Below are 12669 nucleotides of genomic sequence, written 5' to 3'. Positions count from 1 at the left end.
CTTTAGACAGTTTCTAAGACTCCTTAAAGTCTCCGTGTGTCAACATCCCCATGTGTACAAAGGGGATAATACGGATATCTAATTATACGGCTGTTATGATGATTAAATGCTTCCCTGTAAAGCAGTTACAACAGTACCCAGCATGAAGTAAGCCCTCAGTAAATGTGAGTTATTCTTGTTGTGACAAATGAATAAAAAAAGCAGTATCACTTGCTACAGATAGAAAATAACCACCAAAAAATGTGTAACTGTGAAAAGTTATTAAAAGTTCATCCACGCACCATCTAAAGTCATCTGTGTGTCATCAGTGATATACATTCCACACTCTGGCCAACACTGTCGCCGAAAGTGCCAAGAAACCCTACCAAGTGGTGCTGTCACCGGCCAAGCTAACTTGGGAGTGATTTTGGTGTTGCTTTAGACCTAACTTTGAGCCTCCCGTTAACCTGAGAGCTGCATGTGTCCGAGGAAGATTCCCTTTGGAATCCACTGTTTAGGTTCATCTGTGAAGAAGAAGATATCTGTGTGTCCAGGGATTAGGAAGCAATTCCTCCTCTGTGGGAAAGAAAGCAGTCTCTCAAAGCAAGTTGCTCAGCAACAGGCTCATTAGCACTTTGTACTTCTTGAGATTTGTTTATCTACAGATCTCAACATGCCTCAAAACATTCATTAGTGCTCACAACACCCGGTCAGCCCAGAATCACAGTCCCCATTCTGCAGATGGGAGAATTGATAGAAAGGGCCATTAAGTGACTGAGCCATTAAGGGACTGTTGAGCAAATGAAGAGTTGTGGCAAGAAGAAAAGTGATGACTCCTGAAGATCCGGGCCTGCAGTGCCACCCCACTCATCAATCATTCGCCCTCGGTGGAGACATGCAGACAGCAGGAGGCCACACGGTTCCCTTTATTGTTCCTATGACAGCATGGGAACAGGACGGCGTCCTTGGAGAAAATTCCAGAAGTGCCAGGCACTGGGCATTTCTTACATTTTTACTGGATGAAAATGCAGAGGGAATTTTCATGAAGGAGTCCAATTTCTCCTTCCCATCCAATTTCCCACGAGAGGAGTGAAGATCATTCCAGCAGGACCAAGAGCTAAGCCAGATTTGGCTGGGAAATGTGTAGCCCAGAATAACAAACAGGTGTAGATAGTGTCAGGAAATGAGGCCAAAAACAAGGAAGCGTCACATCCAGGGAGCAAGATGAAGAGGAGAACCAGAAGGCAGGACCAAAGCTTGAAGCTATGGAAGAGATTCAAACAGGCTGGGAAGATGAGATGTACAAAGAATCTTCGAAATGTTCATTTCTTTTAACTCAACAAAAACAAAAGTTCAGAAATCTCTTCAAAGCAAATACTAGGAAAATTATATAAAGCTTCCTATACAATTATATAAAATATATGTAAATATATTGCTTTAAAAGTGTAATCTACACTAACAAAAATTAGAAATAGGCTGGATACTGTGGCTCAGGCCTGTAATCTCAGCACTTTGGGAGGCTGAGGCAGAAGGATCACTTGAGCCCAGGAGTTTGAGACCAGCCTGGCAACAGGGACAATCAGCCTGGGCAATATAGTGAGACTCTGTCTCTACCAAAAAAAATGTATATATTATAAATAATCTAAATATTCAGTATTAGGGATCGATTTTAAGAAGTCATGTTACACCGATACTAAACAACCATTAAAATATTTTTAAGAAAATGTAGTTATGTAAAAAAGATCAGCCAGATGCAGTGGTTCACGTCTATAATCCCAGCACTTTGGGAGGCCAAGGTGGGGCAGATCACAAGGTCAAGAGTTCAAGACCAGCCTGGCCAAAGTGGTGAAATCCCATCTCTACTAAAAATACAAGAATTAGCCGGGTGTGGTGTAATCAAGAATTAGCGGGCACCTGTAATCCCAGCTACATGGGAGGCTAAGGCAGGAGAATTGCTTGAACCCGGGAGATGGAGGAGGTTGCAGTGAGCCAAGATTGGGCCATTGCAATTCAGCCTGGGTGACAGAGCAAGACTCCATCTCGGAAAAAAAAAAAAAAAAAATCATAAATAACTGAAACTTCAGGATAAAAAATAATTAACATAATAATAAAGATATCAGAATTTTATACCTAAGGAAAAATTGGAAGAAAATAGCTTTAAAGTATGTAGATAATCTGTGTGGTGGAATTGTGTGCTTTAAACGCATATATGTGTATTTACTAAAATGTCAACAATAAGCATGTATTATTGTAATTTAAAATATTAATTGTTTAAACTTTTACTGTGAACCTTATTGACTTTACTTAGGGACTTGTTCTCCCCAAGTGAGGTCTATGTGGTTCTGAAACAGATCCACAGACTTAATGAAGCAGATTGTCCCTGTTGCCTGGCTACTCCGCGGGGTCCAAATGGCCAAGGTGTTCCCAGCCCTCTACATTTATGAAAGGCATCACAGACCATAAGAATGAATCCTGGATTCAGAGTCAAGAGATCTCGCTGGTAGTCCCAGGTAACTCCCTTACCCACTCCATGACCTTGAGCAAGGCACTTCATTTCAGATTCCTTATCTAAAATGGAAATAGCAACTTCCCAGTGACATAGTTTGTAAAAAGCATGTTCAAATGGGAGTTGTCAACCCCATAGGGATGAGATAAACAGCATCGTAGACCTTGTCCCAAAGAACAACTTCAGAGCTCATCCTTGGTCAGGTCTGCCCATCCATGTGCATTCTCTCCCTCTCTAGGCCACTCAGTGAGAATGGATGCCCACAGTTGTGACCTTGGAGTCATGTCTAGCTCCCAGAGGACTTTCAGACTCATCTAAGAAAGACTAAATCAGGAATGGGATTCTTAAAAATTTATAGGTCGGGCGCAGTGGCTCATGCCTGTAATCCCAGCATTTTGTGAGGCTGAGGTGGGAGGATCACCTGAGGTCAAGAGTTCGAGACCATCCTGGCCAACATGGTGAAACCCCCATCTCTACTAAAAATACAAAAATTAGCCAGGCGTGGTGGCAGGTGCCTGTAATCCCAGCTACTTGGAAGGCTGAGGCAGGAGAATTGCTTAAACACCGGAGGCAGAGGTTGCAGTGAGCCAAGATCACTGCATTGTACTCCAACCTGGGCAACAAGAGAGAGACTCCATCTCAAAAAAAAAAAAAAGTATAAGCATCCATGTTCACCATGTGACTTGGTGAGTCAGGATGTTTTTATTAGCTGAAACATCCCATTTCCTGACTCAACTAGATTAATATGTGCTATAGGTTGAAAGAGTCCCCAAAGTCCAAATGTTGAAAACTTAATTCTTAATGCACCAGTGTTGAGAGGTAGGATCTTTAAGGCATGGTTAAGTCATGAAGGCTCTGCCCTCATAAATGAATTAATGCTGTTATGGCTCCCAGAAGTAGTGGGTTCTTGATAAAAGAATGACCTTGATCATCCTCTTCTCTCTTTCTCTCGCTCTCGCTCTCTCTCTCTCTCTCTCTCTCTCTCTCACCTTTCTGCCTTCTGCCATGGGATGACACAGCAAAAAGGCACTCACCAGATGTGAACCCCTCGACCTTGGACTTCCCAGCCTCCAGAACTGTAAGAAATAAATCTCTGTTCTTTATAAATTACTCAGTCTTAGGTGTTCTCCTATAGCAACTCAAAATGGACTAGGACAATATGAGAGAATCACTGGTAACAAGTGGTGGAACATATCGGTTACTTTAAAGAACATTACTCACACTCAATTGTTAGCACACATCTGTGCAGTACCACGAGCTTCATCTTCCAGAGAGTCCTTCCTCAGAGGAGTTCCACTGGCTTGCACTTTTTATATTGCATATTTCTTGTAATAAAGTGGCCAGTGCATTTCTGACTAAATAGAATACACACTGATGTATCAGTGTTGCCTGATAGTCTACATGTATCTAAGTCTCTAAGCTAACAGTTTATTTAAAAATGAATGGTGGAACACTGGCTACAAAGATTGATAATTACAAGAAAAAGATGGTCCCCAAATCATTTTGGGAAATGCAATTTCAGAAGGCAATGTACAAAAAGGTCACTGTGATGACCAGGGAAGTTTTTTTCATTATCCATGATCTGGGAACACATTTTGGTCAACATTTGCTTTGAGGTCCTGTGATATCTAATGGCACCCAGCTAACTTTGTCTTCAGAAAGCTCTCCTCTAATTTGTAACTATCTAGCAAATATTCTTCAAGACAATGCCTTCACAAAATACTCTGAATTAAACATAGATATGGTCAAGCCCTGGAGAATGCCCAGGGAATTTCTTTATCCACCGTCATCCCCAGGGAGCCATGATTCTATGGCATCTTCAGTAATTAATTCCCTGACAACCCACCACCACCACCGGCAGCACCACACATGCACACAGTGGTACTTGCTCATGGAAAAATGCTTTTGAGTGGTATTTTCTCACCTTGTACAATTGTCTTGCTCATGTATGTATCAGCAACTTCAGTCTCCACAGAGGCATGAAACCATGAAACAATCACTGGATAGAAAGTCAAGACCTCAGGGCCATGACTAGAGAAACGGCTTAACTTCTCTGGACTCAGGTTCTTCATTTATAAAGGAGGATGTTGGGCTTTCCTAACTTTCCTTACCTTTCTTCAAACTTAAACTCTATCCATTGTTACTGAATACGATATAACAAATCCTCAGAGACAGGGTTAATACAAAGGGGGCTTAACCCATGTGCAGGATCTATGTCAGACGCTTCATATACATGACTACAGGTGACGTTCTCAGCATTCTTCATGATATCATGCCCATTTTACAGGGAGGAAAACCGAGGCTAAGAGCAATAATTTGCTCAAAGTTACAAAACTGGGAAGTGGCAGAACTGAAATAAGAACTCAGATCTGACAGTTACATTATGCTGACCATGCTAAAGACCTGAGGTGTGGGGCATGCCCAGAAACCCTATCTCTGTGTCCACATTGCAGCTACTGCTCTGCCTGTGTGCACACCATTCAGGCTGCTTTCTTTATCCACCTGTTTTAGGAGCTTTATAAGGTTCTCACACTTGAGGATGCCTCATCTCACTGAGATGAAAATATTAGGATGCCAAGAGAAAGGCACCAGTCAGATGTTCCACATACCCTTTGGCTCCCTATAGTATGCATGACATTTCCCACACTGATTTCAGGCCTCTTGCTAAAGAAATCTTTAATGTCTTCAGGTCCTAGTTCCTAAGCCCCAGAGATTCCCTGGTTCTTGGGTTGCCCAGGAATGGGAGTCAGGTTAGCTGACAACCTACATAGGAGGATGTACAAAAATTATTGGATATGCTTAGCAAAGATGCATGGTGGGGTTAAGGAGACGGAGGGAACAGATATATATCACTATTCTGCAGTAAACATTATGAACCCACAGAAAATCCAATCACAGTTTTCTTTTGCCTCACTTGGAAAACAACGAGACACTTTTCCTTCATTCTACTGATGGAAACACTCATGGCTAAAGAAGCAAGCGCATGGAGTTCCTAAAGAGAAGTACCTTCGGCCAGAACACCCAGTCTGGTGTTTGTAGACCTCTGTGCAAGTGCAGAACTCACCTTCAGGAAATGCGGCTATAGGCTGGACATACCTGGTTTAAGAACAGTGGCTGTGACCTTTCGTCTCATCTGGGATCCCATAGGAAGGAAAAAATTATTCCAGGGCATCCGGAGGCCTCAGGCTCTACCCATTTGTGGATGTTCCCATGGATCTGAAAAGGATAAACATCTCTTCTCTATCATTGTTCATCATTTGGCCAAGAAGGAAAACCAATGGCCCTCCAAAATGCCCTAACCCAGCATTTGTTCCTGTACTAGGACTCAACCAGTGGTCCCAAATTTCACGAAACAGTTAGTTTAAGACCATTACCTGTCACTGTATCTCTGACTTAGAGATTTATTTTCCTGCTGTTTTGTGGACTCATGATTTTTTTGAAGGATATCGGGTTGGGTTATGAGTCGGTCTATTTGTGCTCTAGAATTGCTCACTCCACCTCTGAGTTCACTGTTTAAAGCCATGTTTACACTTAGTCAGTCTCTGGCCCCAGTTCTGGAGCCCAGGGAGACAGAGACACACCCAAGCTATGGCTGGGAGGCTGTCCTTGGGCTCCTGATTCTTAACTCCATCTGTAAGAGCATGATTTCTTCTGAGTGGGGCATCCAACACCAAAAGGGGATGGAAAATGGAAATATGACCTTTTAAATTCTTGTTGTAAAAGCCTGGGTCCGTGGTTGTTTTACGATTATTGCTGCTGCTGCTGGTATTATTGTTATTTTGCAAGACAAGGTTTCACAAGGTAAAGTGTCTATATTCAAGGAAAGCTACCAGAAACTTTGATCCAGACCTTGAGCACCCATGAATTCAGATCCACGGCATGCATGCCACAGCTCTGAGCTGGTGTAACACATACATACCGTGGTGACCCCCTAAGCCCCCAAATCAACTTTAGACTTGTGGTCTTCAGTTACTTCACCAGTACAGGAGATCTCAGGCCCTCTTAATAAATCAAACCTATATCCTCTAAGGTGAGCTAGGGAAGGAAGTCAGTCTCTGAGAGTTCAAGTTAAGGCTTAAAAAGCCAGCACCTCCACCGCCATGAAGATTCTCCTCTCACTGCCAATGCTGAAGGTCCTGAGATGAACTTTATTAAAGGATTTGGAGACTTTTCAAGTGAATCGCAGCTTGCCTCTCCTTTCCCTTTTCTCTCCCTAGCCCACCTCCTCCCCAGGCCCCTAAATAGATCTTTGGAGTCAGGGAGGGAGATTATTGAGAATGAGAGATTATTTGAGACCTGGAGGACTTTAGAAACAAGTTGATTTAAAAAAAAAAAAAAAAAAAAAAAGGAATCTCAGGGCCAGTTACAGCTGGGTTTGAGTCCAGCCTCTAAAGCTCACCAGCTGCAGGATGAGGGTGAACGTGGCCTTCCTAGCCTCAGTTTCCTTGTTAGTAATGTGAGGGTAGGAGTAGTAACACATACTTACAGGATTCGTAAACATAAAACCTGCATGTAAAACACTAGCATCCTGCATGTGACATTCTTCAATTATTCAAAAAGTGATGAGAACTAACAATTCTTGATTGCTGACTACGTGCTGGGCAAGAGTCTAAGAGTTTCATATATATTCACTCATTTCATTCCCACAGACTCATGGTCCAGGTGCTCTATTATCCACACTTTTACAGATAAAGAAACTGATGCACAGAGAAGTTAAAGAGTGTCCGAGCTCAGGAAGGTAGTCAATATTGGACCTGGGATTTGAAATTAGGTGGCCTGGCTGTAGCGTACAGTCTTAAGCACCACACTTTATGACTTCTGCATGTATTTAGTAAATATCTACCATGTGTTAGGCATGGGAGTTTCAAGACTAAGACCTAGTGCCTTCCCTTAAAAACCTAAAAGTTTCATAGAAAACACAGGCATGTAATCATTAACAGCAGCACACAATAAGGGGTATAGGAGAATAAATATGATGTGTTATGGGATTACATAAGAGATACCTAACCCAAACAGGATAGGTTAGGGAATGCTTCCTGGAGAAAGGAGCACCTGAACTAGAAGAACAGAAGGAACAGAGTGTGCAGAGAGAGATGATGTGCTACCTTCAGGAAACTGCGGAGGCTCAGCATGGCCAGAGCATAAAGGCTACACGTGAACAAGAAGAAGGACGCCAAAGAGGCAGGAGGGTTGCTGTGGAGAAGCCTCGAGTGCCAGGCAGGGCTAAGCAGCCTGGATTTCCTCCGAGGCAGTGAGGAGTCCTGGAGAAATGCAAAGCAAGGGAGGAACATGGAAGGATTTAGGAGTTGGGTATAATAAGGAGAAAGAATATGAAGGATTGAGACTGGAAGCAAAGAGACCAGAGAGGAGGCTATTGCAGCAATCCAGAAATCAGCGATGGGGACCTGGACCACAAGAGTAGCCATGGGGAAGAGGGAAAGAAGACAATTTAAAGCATGAATACAGAGACGTCAGCAAGAGGATTCGAAGCAGATGGGATAGGAGTTGGGTATGAAACGGGAGAAGCAGAAGTCAGGCTTCAACGGGGAGTTTCTCTGAGATGTTACCACCACTCACAGAGTAGGAGTCATGAGTTCAGGCTTCAGTGAGTTGCCTTTGAGGAGGAGAAATTCAGTTGGGAGTGAGATGTACAGCCTGGGCAGGCAGTAGAGAATTGTGAGCTTGAGCTACAGATTTAGCAGTCATGGGAATTCCCTGATCTTCAAGCCATCAGGGTGCATGAGGCTGCTCAGGAAAATTGACCGAACAGACTGTGTAGAATGAACAGAACGATAGCCCAGGCCTTAACCCTGAGGAATACCAGAGTGTAGGGGGGGGTGCACAGGGAGGGTGAACCTGGAAAAAAACACTGAGAAAGCAAAGAAAGGAGGAGTTAATGTGGTATCACAGAAGGAAGAAAGGAAGAGTTTCTAGGAAAGAGAGAAATTGATAGCATCTGCTATCTGAACTGAATTGTGCCCCAACCCAAATTTATATGCTGAAGCCCTAACTCACTCACTCACACTCTCTCTCTCTCTTTGTCTCACACATACACACACACACACACACACACACACACACTGAATGTAGGCCATGTGAGGATATAACAAAGAAGAGAGCCTTCATGAGAAACCAAATCAAGGCCAGGTGCAGTGGCTTTCACCTGTAATCCCAGTACTTTGGGAGGCCAAGGCAGGTGGATTACTTGAGGGCAGGAGTTCGAGACCAGCCTGGCCAACATGGTGAAACCCCATCTCTACTAAAAATACAAAAATTAGCTTGGTGTGGTGGCACGTGCCTGTTGTCCCAGCTACTTGGGAGGCTAAGGTGGGAGGATCGCTTGAACCTGGGAGGCCGAGGCTGCAGCAAGCCAAGATCACACCACTGCACTCCAGCCTGGGTGACAGAGCAAGACTCTGTCAAAAAAAAAGGGGGGTGGGTGGGGAGAGAAAGAGAGAGAGAGAGAAAGAAAGAAAGAGAGAAAGAAGGAGGAGGGAAGGAGGGAGGGAGGGAGGGAGGGAAGGAGGGAGGGAGGGGGGGAGGGAATGAAGGAAGGAAGGAAGGAATCGAATCAGCCAGCACTTTGATCTCAGACTTCCCAGCCTCCTGAACTGTGAGAAATAGGCTTCTTGTTTAAGCCACCAGGTCTATGATATTTTGTTATGGAAGCCAAAGCAGACTAAGCACCCCATAATTCAGAGACATCAGATGCTTGCACCAGTTAGTGTGCTTGTCTAGAAATCCCAACTCAAATTGGCTCACTGTCATGCACACAACTAAAAAGACCGGCAGTAGGATGGACTTCAAGTCAGGCTTGATTAGGGATCTGGTTCCCCTTCTCTACAAGGGTTCCAGATCTGTTCTCCTCCATATGGCTTTCTTCCTGGTAGTACAATGTTTACACAGGTTGAGCACCCCTAATCTGAAAATCTGAAATGTAAAATGCCCCAAAATCCAAAACTTCTTAAAGTCCACCATGATACCACAAGTGGAAAATTTCACACCTGACCTTTTGTGGCAGAATGTGCCATCAAAAGCCAGGCACATAACACACAGATTATTCAACTTACCAAATGGAGAAAAGGTCCTGCTAGCCCCCTTTAGCTGCAATGTATCTTTCCTGCACACACCCAGATTTTCCAACACAACCACACCCACAAAGGGTAATAAAACAAAAACTTGGTTTTGTGCAGAAAATTACTTAAGATGTTCTATAAAATTACCTACCTTAGGCTATGTAACTGAGGTGTATATGAAACACAAACGAGTTTTACATTAGTCTTGGGTCCTACCCCCAAGGTATCTCATTTTATATAGGCAAATACTTCAAAATTCAAAAAATTGCAAAATCAGAAACTCTTCTACTCCCAAGCATTTCAGATAAGGGAAACTCAACCTGCAGAACCATTGGGGCTTCCTGTTTACACACCATCTTATCCAGTCCAAGAGGGGCTGAGAGTTTTTGGAAAAATTTTATAAAGTCCCTGAGCCTTGGTTATTTTCATCTGTAAAGTGAGTATAGTTGAACCTACCTCTCATAGTTGTGAGGGTTAAATGAATCAATGAATGTATTAGTGCCTGAAACTTAATAAATGACCATGCCCCTCACAGGTATCCTCCAACCAACTGGAGAGAAAGGAGATAGTGGACCTTGGAAATGAAAAGAAGTGTTTTTTAAAAAACTAAATTAAATCATGTCGCTTCCTCTCTCAAATACTGTGGATGCCTTCCCATTGCCTGAAGTCCTAGGCGTGGAATTCAGGGCTCTCCGCTTGCAGGCCTCACACCATTTTCAGTCCTATCTTCCATTGACTTTTACCTCATCTTCTAAAAATACTGGTCTACTTAGCTATTTTCAAAATACTTTAAACTTCATCCCTCACCTCCTGTGATCTGCAGTTCAAATCAACATACATACATGTTTACATGAGAGGCTTTTCTCTCATCTTGTCATTTTAGGCCCATGTTCTGGCCTATCGGAGTTTATTTGTGTTCTGAATCTGTCAGTCAAGATACTTAGCCTGTCATTTCTCTGTGGCACAGACAAACTTTAAAGCAGGGTGTCTCTATTGTCTCTGAAGCCATTGTTTAAAGTGTTGAATGATACTGAATAGGGAATGTGTTAATATACTGTGGGTTTTTTGGGTTTTTATTGAGAGAGAGAGTTTCACTCTTGTTGGCCAGGCTAGAGTACAGTGGCACAATCTCAGCTCACCGCAACCTCCACCTCCCAGGTTCAAGCAATTCTCCCGCCTCAGCCTCCTAAGTAGCTGGGATTACAGGCATGCGCCACCACGCCTGGCTAGTTTATTTTTAGTAGAGACAGAACTCCATGTTGGTCAGGCTGGTCTCAAACTCCCAACCTCAGGTGATCTACCACCTCAGCCTCCCAAAGTGCTGGGATTACAGGTGTGAGCCACTGCACCCAGACAATATCCTCTCTTAAGGTTCATGTTTATTTGCTAATCCACCCTTTTAGGGTAGATCCTTATTCAAGTAGCTGAGATGTTTTATTATCCATTGCCCATGACCCTAGTTTATTCAGAGAATATCCCAACTTGTTCATGAAAGATCATCTTGAAAGTCATGCTGGAATTCAGACACTCTGCTCATGAGGTTATCATGGGACAACTGGCCTAATCACCATATTCAAAAGAAAATGTGCTTAGCCTTAAATGAAGTGGCTGATGCATTTGTCAGGATGGGTAGACTGCTGCAGTAACCGATCAGTCAGGAAATCTCTGTGGCTTAACATAATACAACTTTATTTTTCATGCACACAAAGTCCAGGATGGGTCCAAAAGTTCTCCTCTTGCATTTTGTCATCTGGGATAGAGTCCTCCAAGCCTACCACAACAACAAAAAAAGGAGAGGGCTGGGAAGCAAACCAGCAAATAATTCTGTAGCTCCGACCTGACTTCAAGGTCACCTATGACATGTCAGGGAGAAAATGAGTATTTGGTGGCATTAGTCATCTCTGTCCTCGCTGGATATGTTTCTCTGTGTGATCTCATGATCATTTTTTCCCTCTGCCATATTTAGAAACTCCAATCATCCACTGTAGCATATTCAGCATTTATGGAATCCTCCACACTGAAGTCTTTCAACCACCAGAGTCATAAATGCCAATACAATAACCTAGATGTTCCCAAATATTGCTTAAGAAGTCCCTTTCATGTCTTTGGAAAAAAAAAATCTAATCCTCTGACCATCACAGGATAAGAACACTCAGTTCCAAACAACATGTTTGACTAAGTCTGATTAATGAATTTCTGAAGTTATTTTTGTTGATCCTCCCACCCTTGACGCCATAATTTGCCTGCGGCAACATGTGTGTAAATTAATGAGGCCTTCAGCAGCTAGTGGAAAAGTGTTCATTACCTTAATTATCCACACCTTCAGATTGAGGGCAACGCGGGACCGTCAGGACACAGCAGGGCGTCTGTGCTGGGAAAGAGCATCTGCTCAGTGCGGCTCAGCCAGGCCGTCGTCCCTGGAGAAGCAAGGCGAGGGCCTAGGTGAAAGAAGTAGACACACAGAAGACAAAATGACAAGAGAAGATTAAGTGTGACTACCTGATTGCATGCTGAATGTGCATGCACTCATTAAGCACCTAGCGTAGGTAAACCCGCAGTAGCCTGTTTGATCCTCACAGAATTCCGGAACCAATCTGTCCTAAGTCAATGGGAATGGAGTGGAAGAATCTTTATCAGAATCCAACAACAAAGTACAAGTCTATCCTACTCCTGGACTTATCTGATTTTATGTCTCTGTTCTGGCTGGCTCCTACTTGAACCTAGGTCTCAGTGACACAGAGCTGACCATGTGCCCAGGTGCCGTGCATTGCCTCCAAAGGCCCCCATCCAGTTCCCCCAGGGACCTAATCCTACTTCCGATCCTAGTTGCGTGAAGATCAAGCAGGCTATTGAGCCCTAGGCCCAAGGGGGACGTTTCTCCTCCTTCTTCATGTGCCCCACTCCCCTCCAAGATCTCAGCCTGGTGCCTCTCCTCATCTCCTGGTTGCTGTGATCTGCTCAATGAGACCAGTTTTTGCTCATCATCCCAGTCATGGAGCTTTCACCTTGGCCCTCACCACCCATTGCCCTTCAGTGGCTTATAGAGCTCCCTGCTAGACCTTGTTGGAGACAGAGATGGTCCTGTGGGTGTTCTTGGAACGTAGGAGA

General features: G+C 43.7%; 1 long non-coding RNA gene across 1 annotated transcript in view; it reads right to left on the bottom strand.

Moving 5' to 3' along the window:
• Positions 1 to 12669, bottom strand: part of LOC105716813 (uncharacterized) — a 355673-nt gene that overhangs the window by 252145 nt on the left and 90859 nt on the right. Inside the window, exons 2-3 of the long non-coding RNA XR_001107357.2 lie at positions 11867 to 11999; positions 5582 to 5701 (exon numbers count right to left, since the gene is read on the bottom strand). This is a non-coding gene — a long non-coding RNA (uncharacterized LOC105716813). The remainder of the gene's footprint in view (positions 1 to 5581; positions 5702 to 11866; positions 12000 to 12669) is intronic.

The sequence above is a fragment of the Aotus nancymaae genome, unplaced genomic scaffold, assembly GCF_030222135.1.
Source record: "Aotus nancymaae isolate 86718 unplaced genomic scaffold, 86718_ANA_hifiasm-v0.15.2.pri h1tg000036l, whole genome shotgun sequence".
Classification (NCBI taxonomy): Eukaryota; Metazoa; Chordata; class Mammalia; order Primates; family Aotidae; genus Aotus; species Aotus nancymaae.
The sequence above is the reverse complement of the archived record's forward strand: the minus strand, read 5'-3'. Positions and strand labels throughout refer to the sequence as shown.